The sequence below is a fragment of the Molossus molossus genome, unplaced genomic scaffold, assembly GCF_014108415.1.
Source record: "Molossus molossus isolate mMolMol1 unplaced genomic scaffold, mMolMol1.p scaffold_m16_p_3, whole genome shotgun sequence".
Taxonomy (NCBI): Eukaryota; Metazoa; Chordata; class Mammalia; order Chiroptera; family Molossidae; genus Molossus; species Molossus molossus.
The window spans coordinates 117,363,280-117,376,799 of record NW_023425366.1 but is presented as its reverse complement, the minus strand read 5'-3'; the positions used below and the strand labels follow the sequence as shown (position 1 = coordinate 117,376,799).

General features: G+C 49.9%; 1 protein-coding gene across 13 annotated transcripts in view; it reads right to left on the bottom strand.

Moving 5' to 3' along the window:
- CDIP1 (cell death inducing p53 target 1) overlaps nt 1-12,758 on the bottom strand; it is a 33,227-nt gene extending 20,469 nt beyond the window's left edge. For 4 of the 13 annotated variants that reach the window (XR_004961613.1, XR_004961612.1, XM_036278715.1 and 1 more), the window contains exons 1-3: nt 12,651-12,758; nt 7,147-7,307; nt 6,862-6,983 (exon numbers count right to left, since the gene is read on the bottom strand). The gene's annotated coding sequence lies outside the window, so the exon portion shown is untranslated. Of the gene's footprint in view, nt 1-6,861; nt 6,984-7,146; nt 7,308-11,700; nt 11,767-11,837; nt 12,089-12,319; nt 12,424-12,650 lie in introns of those variants that run through there. The other 9 variants (XM_036278722.1, XM_036278721.1, XM_036278718.1 and 6 more) reach the window with 9 other exon arrangements.
- Nucleotides 12,759-13,520: the final 762 nt, after the last annotated feature.

Genomic DNA, 13,520 nt, shown 5'->3' with positions numbered 1-13,520 from the left:
ACTCATCTGCAGCACAGCCAAACGGAGGCCACGTGCTCTGCGGGGCTCCTGAGCCAACTCTTGGGAAAGAGACGCGGTAGCCCTACAGGGCCGTCGCTCTTTCAGGCCGCTGCCTTGGAGCCCACGGCCAGTGATGCCCTGGGGAGGGCACTTTGCCCACAGATCCTGGGCATCCTCCTGAGATGCTGGTGGCAGCAGCTGCAGGGCATTTCCCAGGGCTGGATTGCCGGCCCCTGCCTCTCCCAGAGGGGCTCACCCTCTCTGAAGCCATGGCACCAGGATGCCAGCTGGCCTCAGAGGGGCTCCTCTGTCCCCAGGAGGCAGGTTCCAGGCATCTGGCCAGGAACAAGGCTTTGGGCTTTGCTGGGAAAACTGCTGAACAAAGGAGGCACCTACTGCTCCAGGAGGAGCAGAGGCCCAGAGGGAAACCAAACACTCTGCTAGGTCCCCTGGGTCTCCAGGGCCACTGAGAGGGTGGGGTAAGGAGAGCACACGCTGCCTCTGCCAAGTGTGCAGGCCCAAGAGAGACTCATCCCTTCCCAGGAGGCCTGGCCCACATGTGACTTCATCATACACACCCCACCTTGGAGGCTACGTGAGAATTGAGACATGGATGTGGATCAGCCAGGAAGGACCACGCAGTGTGAGGCATCCTTACAACTTATTTGCCAAGAATGGCTGCTGACTCCCTGGGCAATGCCACATACCATCCTGTTCCTTCAACTCTCTCAGTCTGGGCATAAAAACAGTCTGTGTGGTGGCCACTTGGAGGCCCTTGGAGGGGGGGATGGTGCTTTCTTTGGGAATAACCAGCAGTCTGTCTGTGATAACAGTTTGTAGCAATGACTCTGTGCAGCATACAGACCAGGGAAGAGGCAGTGAGAGGTGCAGTCCCTGTCTTCAGGTGGGAGAGACAGGTGTTATAATCACATCAAAACCCAAAACCTAATTACAAAGTGTGACCAGTGGAGTATTAAAAAGTCTAGGAGAGCCCTGGCTGGTTTGGCTCAACAGTTAGAGCGTCAGCCCGCAGACCAATGAGTCGCGGGTTCTATTCCGGTCAAGGGCAAATAAATACCTCGGTTGCGGTTCGTCCCCAGCCCTGGTCGGGGACCTGCAGGAGGCAACCAGTCAATGTGTCCCTCTCATGTTGATGTTTCTCCCCCCCAACTCTAACTGAAAATAAATGGAAAAATATCCTCAGGTGAGGCTTATTAAAAAAAAAGTCTAGGGAGCTGTGGAAGTACAAAAAGATCAGACCCAATGCAGGAGTCAGGGAACGTCTCTCCGCCCAAGCTGGGAGGAGGAGGTGGAGTCAATGAGACCAGCAGGCAAAGGGGGGGACCAGAAACAGTGGTGATACATAAACAAGTGGTTCATAACTGAAAAGCTCCCATTATGGACTCCCAACAACGGCTTTCTCTGGCACACCCCGCCCTCCACCGTTCGCGGCCCCTGAGCGAGCACGCCCTCCGCTGCCGAGTTCCAGCACTGGCGGGACTGGGAAATCCTGAGTGCAGCCCTTTCCATCGTCCTGCCTGAGGGAAGCAGGACGTGAGACGATTCCCCTCTTAGCATCACTTGTGGCTGTGAACCATTTGTTTCTATACTTGAACATGGTGTATCTGAGGCCTTGGAAATTCTAAATATTTTAAAACAAGACATGGAAAGGACCAGAAAGCAGCTCATTTTCCCATCTGTCTCCTCCCACCCAGCCCTGCACATTCCTCCCTGATCAGTATCACAACTCAGCGGAGCTAAAGCGTCAGCCTAAGCCAATGGCCCCAAATGCGACCATCACCTGTGCCCTTCCAGAGAGGCTCGAGCCCTGATGTCACAGGCCAGGCTGGAAGGGCTGAATCCTCCCCACTAGAACTAAGGCCCACGCCAGCCAGCAGGCCACCTAACTTTCTAGAATCTGTTTTCTTACCTGTGAAATGGCAGCAGCTGCCTCTGACCCACAGAGTGGTGCCCAGGCCTAAATGAGGTCACGTGTGAAGAGCATGTAGCTCAGAGCCTGTTACTGCTCGATAAACATGAAGACTTGTTCGCATTACTTGTATTTATGAAGACACAAGCAGAGCATGAGAAAGTCAGTACACAAGAGAAAAAGAACAGAGAGAGACTTGACTACATAGGTTGCACTTAATAAGAAGCAAAATCAAAAGGCAAATAGGACTCAAAGAATGGTTCTAAACTAAAAAGCAGCAAGATTTTATTTATTTATTTATTTAATCCTCACCTGAGGTCACTTTTTTGGCATTTATCTTCAGATAGAGCAGGAAGGAGAGAGAGGGGAAGAGAGAGAGAGAGACACACACATCGAGCAGCTGCCACCCACACGACCCAACCAGGGCCGGGGACAAACCGCAACCGAGGCATGTGCCCGTAGCGGGAACCGAACCCGGGAGCCAAACCGGCCAGGGCGAAAGCAGCAAGATTTTTAGAAACTGTGACGATGATGATGAGAATAATAATTGTACGATTTACATCATGCTGAATTCTTGTCAGAGCCTCGGTAAACCACTGACTCCCCCTGACAGAGCATCAACAGCATATGGGCCACAGCAGAGCAGGTTAGTCCAACTGGTCTAGAGGACAGTTTTACTACCTTCCACTTCCAGGCATTTGTCCTAGAGATAGATGAATACGTGAGCAAAGATTCACATGAAAAAATGTTTTTAAGTATCAATGCTTTTTGTTTTTTATCCTCACCCAAGGACATTTTTTCATTTTTTGTTCAGATAGAGTGGGAGGGAGAGAGAGGAAGAGAGAAACATCGATGTGAAAGGGACACATCGAGTGGCTGCCTCCCGCACGACCAACCAGGGCCGGGGACAAACTGCAACCAAGGTACGTGCCCTTAACAGGAACCGAACCCGGGTCTCTCTGGACCACAGGCCGATACTCTAACCGCTGAGCCAAACCGGTCAGGGCAGTATCGATGTTTTGATGTTTAACCAAAGGGACAGGTTACCGATCTGGTTTACCCATACAACATAACTGTATTCACCCCTGCAAAAAAATAATACAGATTTCTACTGAGAGAAAGATGGTTTTGATATAGTACTGAGTAAAGAAGGAATGTAAAAGCAGTATGTGTAGTGTGATTCTACTTTAAAAGTGTGTATTTACATATACAGCTGACCCTTGAACTGTGATGGCCCACTAATACACACATTTTTTTTTCAATTACGTACTATACATTTATTTTTTTCTCCCTTATGATTTTCTTAACAGTTTTTCTCTAGATTACTTTATTGTAAGAATATAGTATATATATGTTCTGGCTAGTGTGGCTCAATTGGTTGGGCACTGTCCTGTGCCCAAAGGGTTGTGGGTTTGATTCCTAGTCAGGGTACCTGCCCAGGTTGTGGGCTCAATCCCCAACTGGAGCATGCAGGAGGCAGCCAATCAATGTTGCGCTCTCATATCAATGTTTCTCTCCCCTCCCCCCTCTCTAAAAATCAATAAATTATTCTTTAAAAAATATAGTATATAAAACCAAAATACATTAATTGACTGTCCATGTTAGCAGTAAAGCTTCAGGTCAACAGTAGGCTATTAGAAGTTAAGTTTTGAGGGAGTTAAAAGTTATACATGAATTTATGACTGCATGCGGGAGGGTCGATGCCCCTAACCCCTGCATTGTTCAAGGGTCAACTGTGTATTATACACCAAATGTTAAGAGTGGTTTTCTCTGGGTAATGGGATTTTGGATGATTTGTTTATATATAAACACACATAGAGAAATTTTTATTTATGTGCAGTTTCTAATTTTTCTAGTATGGGCGGCTCCTTTGACATTCCTTCCTCAAAATGATCACTATAATTGTACTAAGTTTATAAGTACTCCTCCCTGGTCCAGAAGGGTGATACTGACTGTAATCTAGCTTTGCCCACAGGAAAAGAAATGCTCCAAGGAGCACTGGGCTGTTTACTTGTTTTCCTCTCATAAGATGGTGTTATGGTCTTTCCATCACTCTCGTATGAGTTTGGTAGCATGAGTTGGTTCTCTGTACCAGGTCACTTCCCAGTGTTCTAGTAAAACTGAGGGTCTAGACCTGTCGCTGGAACATAAAGGCCATCCAAGGTAGTTCTAGCCTTGGAAACCCTACCTGGAGAGCCAATAGGTCACCTGGCAGATGAGGACAGGTAAGAAAATCCCAAGAGACACACAATAAACCTGAGACTGATGAGGTTACAGGGCTTGCTCAAGACCGTTAGCCAGAGCCAGCACCAGAAGTACAGCCCAGGCCACCAACTTGTCACCTAGCCATCTCCTCCAGCCCTCAGGGCTGCCTCCCAGGCAGGACAGGACTCAGGAGCTTGGTTCTGTGTTCTGTTGGCACAGAAGGAGGAAGCACAGACAGGACAGAATGAGGAGTGAGGGATGGAAAAGCAGATACAGCTGCACCCACCAGTGAATAAACAAGTCATCTGCACCTGCTAGACAGGCAGGCCTTGGTAACTAAAAGGCAGGCTAATTTTAGAAATGCAGTGAGTCTAAACAACCATCACACAGACAACCAAAACGGAGTCCTGAAAAGAAGAGATCCTTACCTCTGCCTCTGTGAAGCTGACACAAAATGGACAGTCTTCGGACTGACTCTATTTTAATCAGTTATCTGAGATGAAGACAGAGTCTCCTGATCCAGGAAAAAGTGCAAGGCCTTTAAGTGCAGCCAAGCCACATGGCCATTACACAGTCCCTGCTGCCCAGTTGGAAGAGTCTCATTTCAGACACAAATGCCTGCTGGCCTCGCTGGCCCAGGGGAGGAGCTCAGCCTGCCCAGGCCTTGCCCGAGTCCCCGAGTCCTGTATACTCCCAAGAGCACGGCTTTGCCTTTCTGCCTTCACGTGCTCAGAGCTCCTGTACACACCTGAATATATGCTAGAGCCTCTCTCATTTCCCCTCAGAACAGTGAGGGCCCGGTCTCCACATCATTTCAATTCCTAATTTTACAGGGCAATCTCAATTCTTTGGAACAAAGTACAGATGGGTGAAGAACAGCAGTTGTAACCTTAGTGGCGGTGCGGCATGCTTCTAGAGCTCACCTGGATGGAATCAGTACCAAAAAAAAAAAAAAGCCAAAAACCAGCAAACATGTAGCAGAGAAGTAATATTATTCCTGGCATGAGACCCCTAATTGCAATGGTTGGATGTTGCCACAGACACCCTTTTTCCAAGGGCACATAGTAAGGTGTGTGACAGGACTGATGAAAAACACCCGAGGAGAACAGAACAGCCCAGTGGATGAGCCCCAGTAGTAGGGGGTGCTCAGCCGACTTGCACTGCCAATCACATGGGACTGGCGTCTGTGACAAGGACATGAAGTCCACAAAGGTGAGAGGGAAGAGTGGGAACAAATCTAATTAGCATTTTTAATTATGTTACATGAAATAGCATATGGAAGTTGAACTAAATTCACATCACTCTAAATGGACATCTGACCTGAAGAGTTTACTCCTGTCAGCTGGGATAGAAGAGCTATTTTGGATCTTCTCCTTGGAAAAACTGGAGCTAATGTTGTATCTGGGACTGCCTTATTTTTAGCCATGTGTATACTGTTCTATGACATCAGGAGACCACCTTTCAGGCCGGAAACAGTCATTAGAAATCACAAGGTCCAAAGTCTCAGCTGACATTAGTTTTGAAACATTTACTAAGCACCCTCCAAAGGCAAGACCAGGTGCAGTGCTGGGATAACAGTGGGCAAGGCAAGCACCCTCCCGCTGCTCCCTGGCTAAAAGAGCTGTCCGCAGTCACACCCAGTGCCCCTCCCACTGCACCTATCTCTATCCGCCTTGTCTCTTTTTTCACACATTCACCAAAGTGTTTTTCAAAATATGCTTGAGCAGGATTTTACACTCCCAACAAAGTGCTTTGCACAGTGGAATTCTATCATGTGAGTTTACATGGATTTCATGCACCCAGAACAAAAGGAGAAAGCAGCCCTGAAATGATCTGACCAGTCGCCACTTTGACCTCGGTGAGCGCGGGCTAAGAAGGGAATGAACTCAGGAGTGCGCAGCTATCTCCTCAAGGCAAACAGCAGCGCCGCTGAGCTCGCGGGCCACTCAGACTTTACTGGGTAGAACCAACTGCCTTTAGAACCTAAATGTTCATTTGGGAATTCAACTCCATTCCAAACTGTATTTCCCACACTTGGAGAGATGAAGCACAAACAGACTGTGCTCCCCACACCTCGGGACTTCACTAACATCTGCCTTAACAGACCTTACACAGGGGGTGGGGGCTTTTAAAACATAGCAATAGGTCAACTAGAGTACATCAGGTAGTGATGCTCGAGCGGAGGAACAAAGAACAGGAAAAGGGGTGCAGCGGCTGCTGTTTAAGTGGGGGGGGTTCTCTAAGCAGGGAACGCTCAGGCGAAGATGAGGCAGAGGTGAGAAGCAAGCCATGTGCACAGCTGTGGAAAGGTCCAGGCAAAGAGAGGCTAAGTGCAGAGGCCTGTGTGGGGCACTGAGGAGGCCTCAGGGACTGGTGGGCCCCACTCAGCCTCCATGCCTGGGCCAACAGAGTGGCTGCCAGGAGAGTGAGGAGTGCGCCAGGTCCTCAGTGACTGAAGACATCCACCTTTACACCGAGTGAGGGCCTGAGAATCAGGTTGATCCTCGTTGCTCCACATCCTGCACTATGCCTGGTGTGTGAACATGGGTCTCCATAAGTCCTGATCCCAATAGGTGACTGCTGGAGGTGGAGAAGCCTGCCGTGCTTGGCCCCCACCCACAGCAGGCACAGCTTCTTTTAGGCCAGTTTGACTGGGGCTACACTTGGGGCGAATGGGTCACAGCGTGCTCCCCAGGCAAAGCAGGTACACATACATGTAACCTTACCTGTCTACATGGGACAGACACTGCGGCCTGAGCTTCAGGCAGGCTGGCGTATGGAAGAGGGAGCGAGGGTCTGAGCGCTGAGAGGTGGTCACATGGTCACATAATCACGGGAGGCCTTCTGCCTGGAGAAGCACAGAATCCTCGTTCTGAGATAAACCACTTTTATTCAGCAGAGCGCCCACTACCCATTTGTTTTTTCTTTCTTTTAAGTGACTGACCATCTACTTGAAAAGACTCATGATTCCTGACTCCTTAATTCAACAACATTCCATGGAGGTCACTCACCTGTGGTCCCAGCTCTCAGGCCGCATCCAGTGGAAAGCCAGCCCACACTTGAAAATATACAAAAGATACTCAGCAAAACTCCAATGAGAATCTGTGACAGCAGGTGCTCCAGGTGAGACAAGGGGTGCTAGTTAGCCTCCACGCCTGGGCCAACAGAATGACTAAGAATGGGGGGGGGGTAGAGAAAGCTGTGGTGAGGGGCCCAGCCTCCCCAGCCAGATCGGCAGCTCCTGCAGGGCAGGGGCAGTGCTTGGGGCCACCCCTCCACAGCCCCAGGTAGCACATCACAAGGAACACAGCCTCGCTGGTGCTCTGGGCAGGAGCTCGCCTCCCCATCTCGGGTACCCCATTTCAGTTAGCAGCACTCCAGTCACCAAGACAATGTCTGAGTGGCCTTCCAGACTTTTCTCTGCACCTTAATCCTTGACCTGTCAGCAAGTATTGCTAATGCCATGGCTCAAAAAAGCTCTCAGACCCACTATCTCATCTACTGGCCAGGTTTAAGAGAAAAGTCTGGACTTGGCCCTGTGTTCCAGATCTCTCTACCACGTTGTAGTCTCTAGCCTCCTCAGACTGTAATTTGCCCTTCTCCAAACCAAACCCCGCCCTGCCCCCACCAATGGACCCCTCCACAGATCATTCTGAGCCGCCAAACACCCTCCCACCTGCTATCCAGCAAACCTGATCCTTCCCCATAACTCTCAGCCAGGGAGTGTTTTGTCCCACCAGAGAACACTGGGACTCTCCCACTTGTATCAGCACATGGCACAGGGTTGTTAAATAAGCAAATCTGTGAGGTTTGGGGTTAATTTAAATTAACTAGGCTTCCCATGCAATTATTCCTAACCCAAATGCCCACCCCTCCCCCCTACAGCCACAGGGCCAGAACACAGCCTCAGCTGAGTGCAGTCCATGCTTCCTGATTAAAGTGCTTTTATGGCCAAAAATCCAGACAGGAAAAAAATAAACAAAAAAAAACCTTTCTTGAGTCACGGTCAACTCCATGGAGCAGTTTTCACATTTCCCTCAGCCCCTACTGTTTCAGAAGGGCTGGGTCTGGAGCCCTGCTCTCCACTATTCAGCAGCCTTGGGCAAGTCACTCAGCAGCTGACTGCTCCCTGCCTGTGCTCTCTCCTGGGCCCCTGTGATGACAACCCAGGGGACAGCACTGCCAAGTGGGTACAAAGCACATACAAAGAGGGCACACTGCAGACCTGGCTGGTTTGGCTCAGTGGTTAGAGCGCTGGCCCGTGGACCAATGAGTCGCGGGTTCGATTCCGGTCAAGGGCATGTACCTCAGCTGTGATTTGTCCCTGGCCCTGGTAGGGGGTCATACAGGAGGCAGCCACTTGATGTGTCCCTTTCATGTCGATGTGTCTCTCTTTCTCTCTACCCCTCCCAATCTATCTGAAAAAAAAAAAAGTGGAAAAATGTCCTCGGGTGAGAATAAAAAAATAAATTAAAAAACAAAACAAAAACAAAGAGGGCATACCGCAAACAAAATTTCATTCCCTGCCATTTCCCCAGCTTGTAAATTGTGTAAGGCTACTTAATGCCAATTAAAACTGGACAATCATATTTCACTTCTTCCTGAATTAATAAGGGGTTAGGATTCCCCTTAGACCTTGCCAGGGGAAACGCATCCATGCTTCTCTACCACCTTCCATGGCCTCTAGCTCTCCTTAAAGGAAAAACGCAGACACTGGAATAGATCTGAATTCATAATGAACCAACACGTATTGAACACATTATGTATCTAGCATGTTCAGTTTCTACTGGACCCTCATGACACCTCCTTGTGGTAAAAATAGATGGTTGTGGATCACCCAGTAGACAGACACGCAGTAGCTCATAGCACCCACAGATCAGGAGCACAAAAAAGGTGATGAGAACTGTCTTCTGGAAAAATTGTGTGACCAGAAACACATCGTAACTGCTTTCCTAGAAAGAATCAGAATGTTACTGACGTCCTTACCCTACACTGCATGGTTTTGAACTTTGTCTAATATTAGGGGACCCTAGTCTTTGCAGCACATACAGAGGATACAGGCCTTCATCAGGCCTGGGTGTTGCTTTTCACCTATCACAGACATAGCAAATGAGGCTCTGGGAGGAAACACGCCTGTCACACAGCTCGGAAATAACAGAAGGCTCTCTCCAGAACAGTCTGCCTAATCTGGGCAGTTCTGGTCCCAGGACTCCACCATTATCACCAGAGCCTGTGACTCACAGAGTATCAGCAAGGGGGCAGGTCTGCAGGCTCAGGAGTGACCATATCTGCATATACCTAGGTGCATGGCCCTCTCAGGGGGAGGGGTTCTGACATAGGCCCAGCACCCTCTCCTCTGCAGCACTAAATTACAATACAGGAAGTTGTCTTCCCAAGAATTCTCTGGGAGAGTCCTGATTGTGTAGAGGAGACAGAAGCCCTTTGTGGGGTCCTAGAAACCAGCACATTTCTTTCTTTTCTTTTCTTCTTTTTCTTTATTGATGTTAGAGAGAAAGGAAGGGAGATAGAAACATCGATGAGGGAGAACATCGATTGGCCGCCTCCTGCATGCTCCCCACTGGGGATCGGGCCCATAACCTGGGCATGTGCCCTGACTGGGAATCAAACTGGCAACCTCTTGGTGCATGGGTGGACGCTCAACCACTGAGCCACATCAGCTGGGTGAAACCAGCAATTTCCATTCTGTGAATTCCATTTCAGAGTCCCCTCATGGGGGCACAATAAACCTCACGCCACCACTGCTGGCCTGGCTCTCCTCTCTCCTCCCACTAAGGACCAGTATTTTCCGTAGGAGTTCCCATCTCTTACTACCTGCAAGACTTCCTTCCTCCATGTAAGGGAAACATCAATATAAGATGCCATAACTTTAAGAGCCATACTTCTGTGTCATCTATGAGTAAAAATATGTTTCTGAAAGTGGAGATGAATTTTCACAGGACCTGTCTCTTGAAGAGGATTAGGGGTTGGTGCCTGTGGCTATAGAACAAAGTACCTGGGCCCAAGGGACTCAAAGCTCATCAACTGGGCTGTGCAGCCCTGTTCCCCCTAGAGCTTTAGAAAATATACCAAAGCAGCCCTGTCCAGTTTGTCTCAGCAGTTAGAGCGTTGGCCCAGAGCCAAAGAGTCTCGCGTTAGATTCCGGTCAAGGACATGTACTTCAGTTGTGGTTCCCGGGGTCGTGTGGGAGGCAGCTAGTCGATGTGTCTCTCTCACGACGATGTTTCTTTCTCTCTCTCTCCCCCTCCCTCCCACTCTATCTGAGGATAAACAGAAAAATATCCTCATGTGAAGATTAAAAACAAAAACAAAAAGAAAAGAAAACATACCAAACCAGAAGGTTCCCCATTGGGCAAGCTTATAATGTAAAGAGTAGAAACAGCATGCAAGCTGACGACATAAATCAATTACTGCCAACGTGATCTGCTGGGGCAACCTGGCCATCAGGGCACATACCATTAGCTCCCCCTCAAAACAGTTTTGGTCCCTGAAGTATTATTCTATGTCACACAATCCATGTTTCTGCTCTTCGAATAATTTAAAACTGCTGTTCTAGCCCTGGCCGGTTTGGCTCAGCGCTTAGAGCATTGGCCCGCAGACTGGAGAGTCCCAGGTTCGGTTCCCGCTAAGGGCGCATACCTTGGTTGTGGTTTGGCCCCGGCCCAGCCCCGGTTGGGGTCATGTGGGTGGCAACCAGTCCACATTTCTCTCTCTCTTCCTCCCTCTCTCCCTCCAGCTCTATCTGAAGATAAATGCAAAAATGTCCTCCGCTGAGGATAAAAAAACAAAAGAACCTGCTGTTTTAAAATCTTTGTAAGAGTCCACGTAAAACTCTTTCCCGGTTCCAGAGGCCTATTCACGGAAAAACCTCCAGCTCCTCTAGGATGGGAGACAGACAGACTTTCAAATACCCAGGGCTTATGTTAGTTAAAAAACAATAAGCAAGAAGAATTCCAAGACTGCTTAATTATAAACATGATTAACTATTTGACAGGACACTAGACTGATATTTGCAACTTTGACACACACATAAAAAAAAAAAAAAAAAGATGGACTTTGGATGGTTTGATTTGTGATAAAATATGGTAAAATGTTATATATTCTAGATGGTGTTCTATGAGTATTAACTGTAAAATTTCTTCAACTTTTCTACGTTTGAAATTTTTCACAATTAAATGTGGGGCAGAGAGCAAGGCAGAGCTGGTATACCTCTCCCCACCCAACTCTTAGGTCAGGCCTGAGAAAAGAAATAAAGCACCAATACACACTTACTTATGCACTGCCCAACAGCAGGCCCCAAATACATACAAAATTGGTATAAATGCTATGCCGCAGGCTCTCCATCTTCCTCACTCTAGGACAGAGGTTCTCAGCCTCAAGTGGGCCTGAAGATTATCTGGGGAGCTTGTTAAACAGAGAATCCTGGACCACATCCCATAACTGCTGAATGAGAACCTCTAGTAGTGGGCCCCGGGACTCTCTCTTCTAACATGGGCCCGGGGGATTCTGATGCAGAGGATCTTAAGTCCACACTCGGAGAAACTTACAGCTGCTTGCTCCTTACCCGTCACCTGTTGTGAGGCCTCCTGGGCACATTTAGAGGAAAACAGAAACACACACACACACCCGTAGACAAGTCAAGTGCCCAAACCCGGGCTCGCATGACGCGTGAGTTCAACTGTACCAAGATCCTGGATAGCATGAAGGTGGGCCCAAAGCCAGGCCAGGTCACTGCCTCCCAACCTGGCCCAGGCCAAGGGTGGGCGCAGGGGTTTACTGATGTTAGTGCGCCTCAGCGGGCAGGGAGGGAGAGCAAGGTCACAAAGGCGCTCAGCTGGGACTTCTTCGTCGCCGGGACCCTCCTTCCTCACAATCCCCTTTCCTTGAGAAAACAGCACGGCAGAAAACCGGTCATGGTATTTCCCCCACCGTCCCTACACAGGATGTGGGAGCTGTGATAAGCGGACACGGAGAAACAGTCGGCAGTCCGGGAGATAACGAGTCCCTGCGCCCGCCCCGGCCTGGCTAAGCTGTCACTGCAGCCCCGCGGGTGGCCGGCCAACCCAGGGACAGTACGACGTCAAAATCCCGAGAACCGCTCTGGATCGCATCAGCGTCCTGGGAGCAGGCGATGGACCCGCTCCGCCGACCCCGGGGTTTCTTTACCTCGAGAGGCCGGGCGCCCAAGGTCGAGACACGCTGAGACTGGTCGAGTCCAACGTTCCGAGGCCCAGACCCTCAGCCCCACGGGGCTCTTGCGCACACCGCCCCCCGCCCGCCCAAAGGTCTCTGGGAGACGTAGTCCATCCGTGCGCCCGAGGCGCAACCGGCGCACAGGGGGGACTACAGTGTCCACCATGCAATGCATGAACGCAGCGGGCACGGGCAGCAAGGGGCTCTGCGGCCCGAGGTCATCCCTTCCCCCAGGGTCATGAGCGCCCAGCTCTGCTTGCTAGGGCTCTGGGGGAAGCTGATCAGAGTGGCCGAGGCGACTCACCGTTTCCCTGGCACTGTGGCGGCCGCAGCAGCAGAAAGACCACCTGCACAGCTCGTAGGCGTGCGCGCGTCCCTAAAAAGCAGGCAGGGTTTGGAGCAGGGCCCAGGCTTGTGGCTTCACGGGAGGGGCGGCACCGTGAGGTCACTGTGTGGGCGGGCCGGGGACGACACGTGCCAAGCCCTGGTGATGTCAAGTCGAGTGGAAACGCTTGGCGCGCAAGAGGCACTTGGGGGGTGCCTAGGGGCCCTCTACTCCAGCGGGAGAATGACTCCAACGTAGGGGAAGCACCCTATTAGCGTCCCCTCTCGTCCACGCCAGCACCAGGGCCTCCATCAGAGGAAGCGCACCTTCCTTTCTCCTGGTTGTAGTTGAGTCTTGGCGCTCTACATTCTGTAGAAATACATAGAATGGGAAAGATTTTTGTTGCCTGCTGTGCACTTTTCCAGATGAGATTAGTAAGGCAACACTTATTGTTTAAGCTCTAATACTGGAAACAGGTGACCTTTTTGTGTATGTTTAATGCCATGTTTTTCTCATAGGCTTTTTGGTTGGTGATTTTGCTGTTTAAAATGGCTCCCGCCCTCGCTGGATGGCTCAGTTGGTTGGAGCGTCCTCCCCTACACCAAAAAGGTTGTGGGCTCAATCCCAGTCAGGGCACATATCTAGGTTGTGGGTTCCATCCCTGGGCCTGGCACTATGTGGGAGGTGACCCATTAATGTTTCTCTCCCTCTCTCCCCCTTCCTCTCTCTCTAAAAATAAATAAAAACATATCCTGGGGTGAGGATTAAAAAAAAAAAAGGGCTCTCAAGCATAATGCTAAAGCACTGCCCAGTGTTCCTAAGTGCAAGAAGGCTGTGATGTGCTTTACA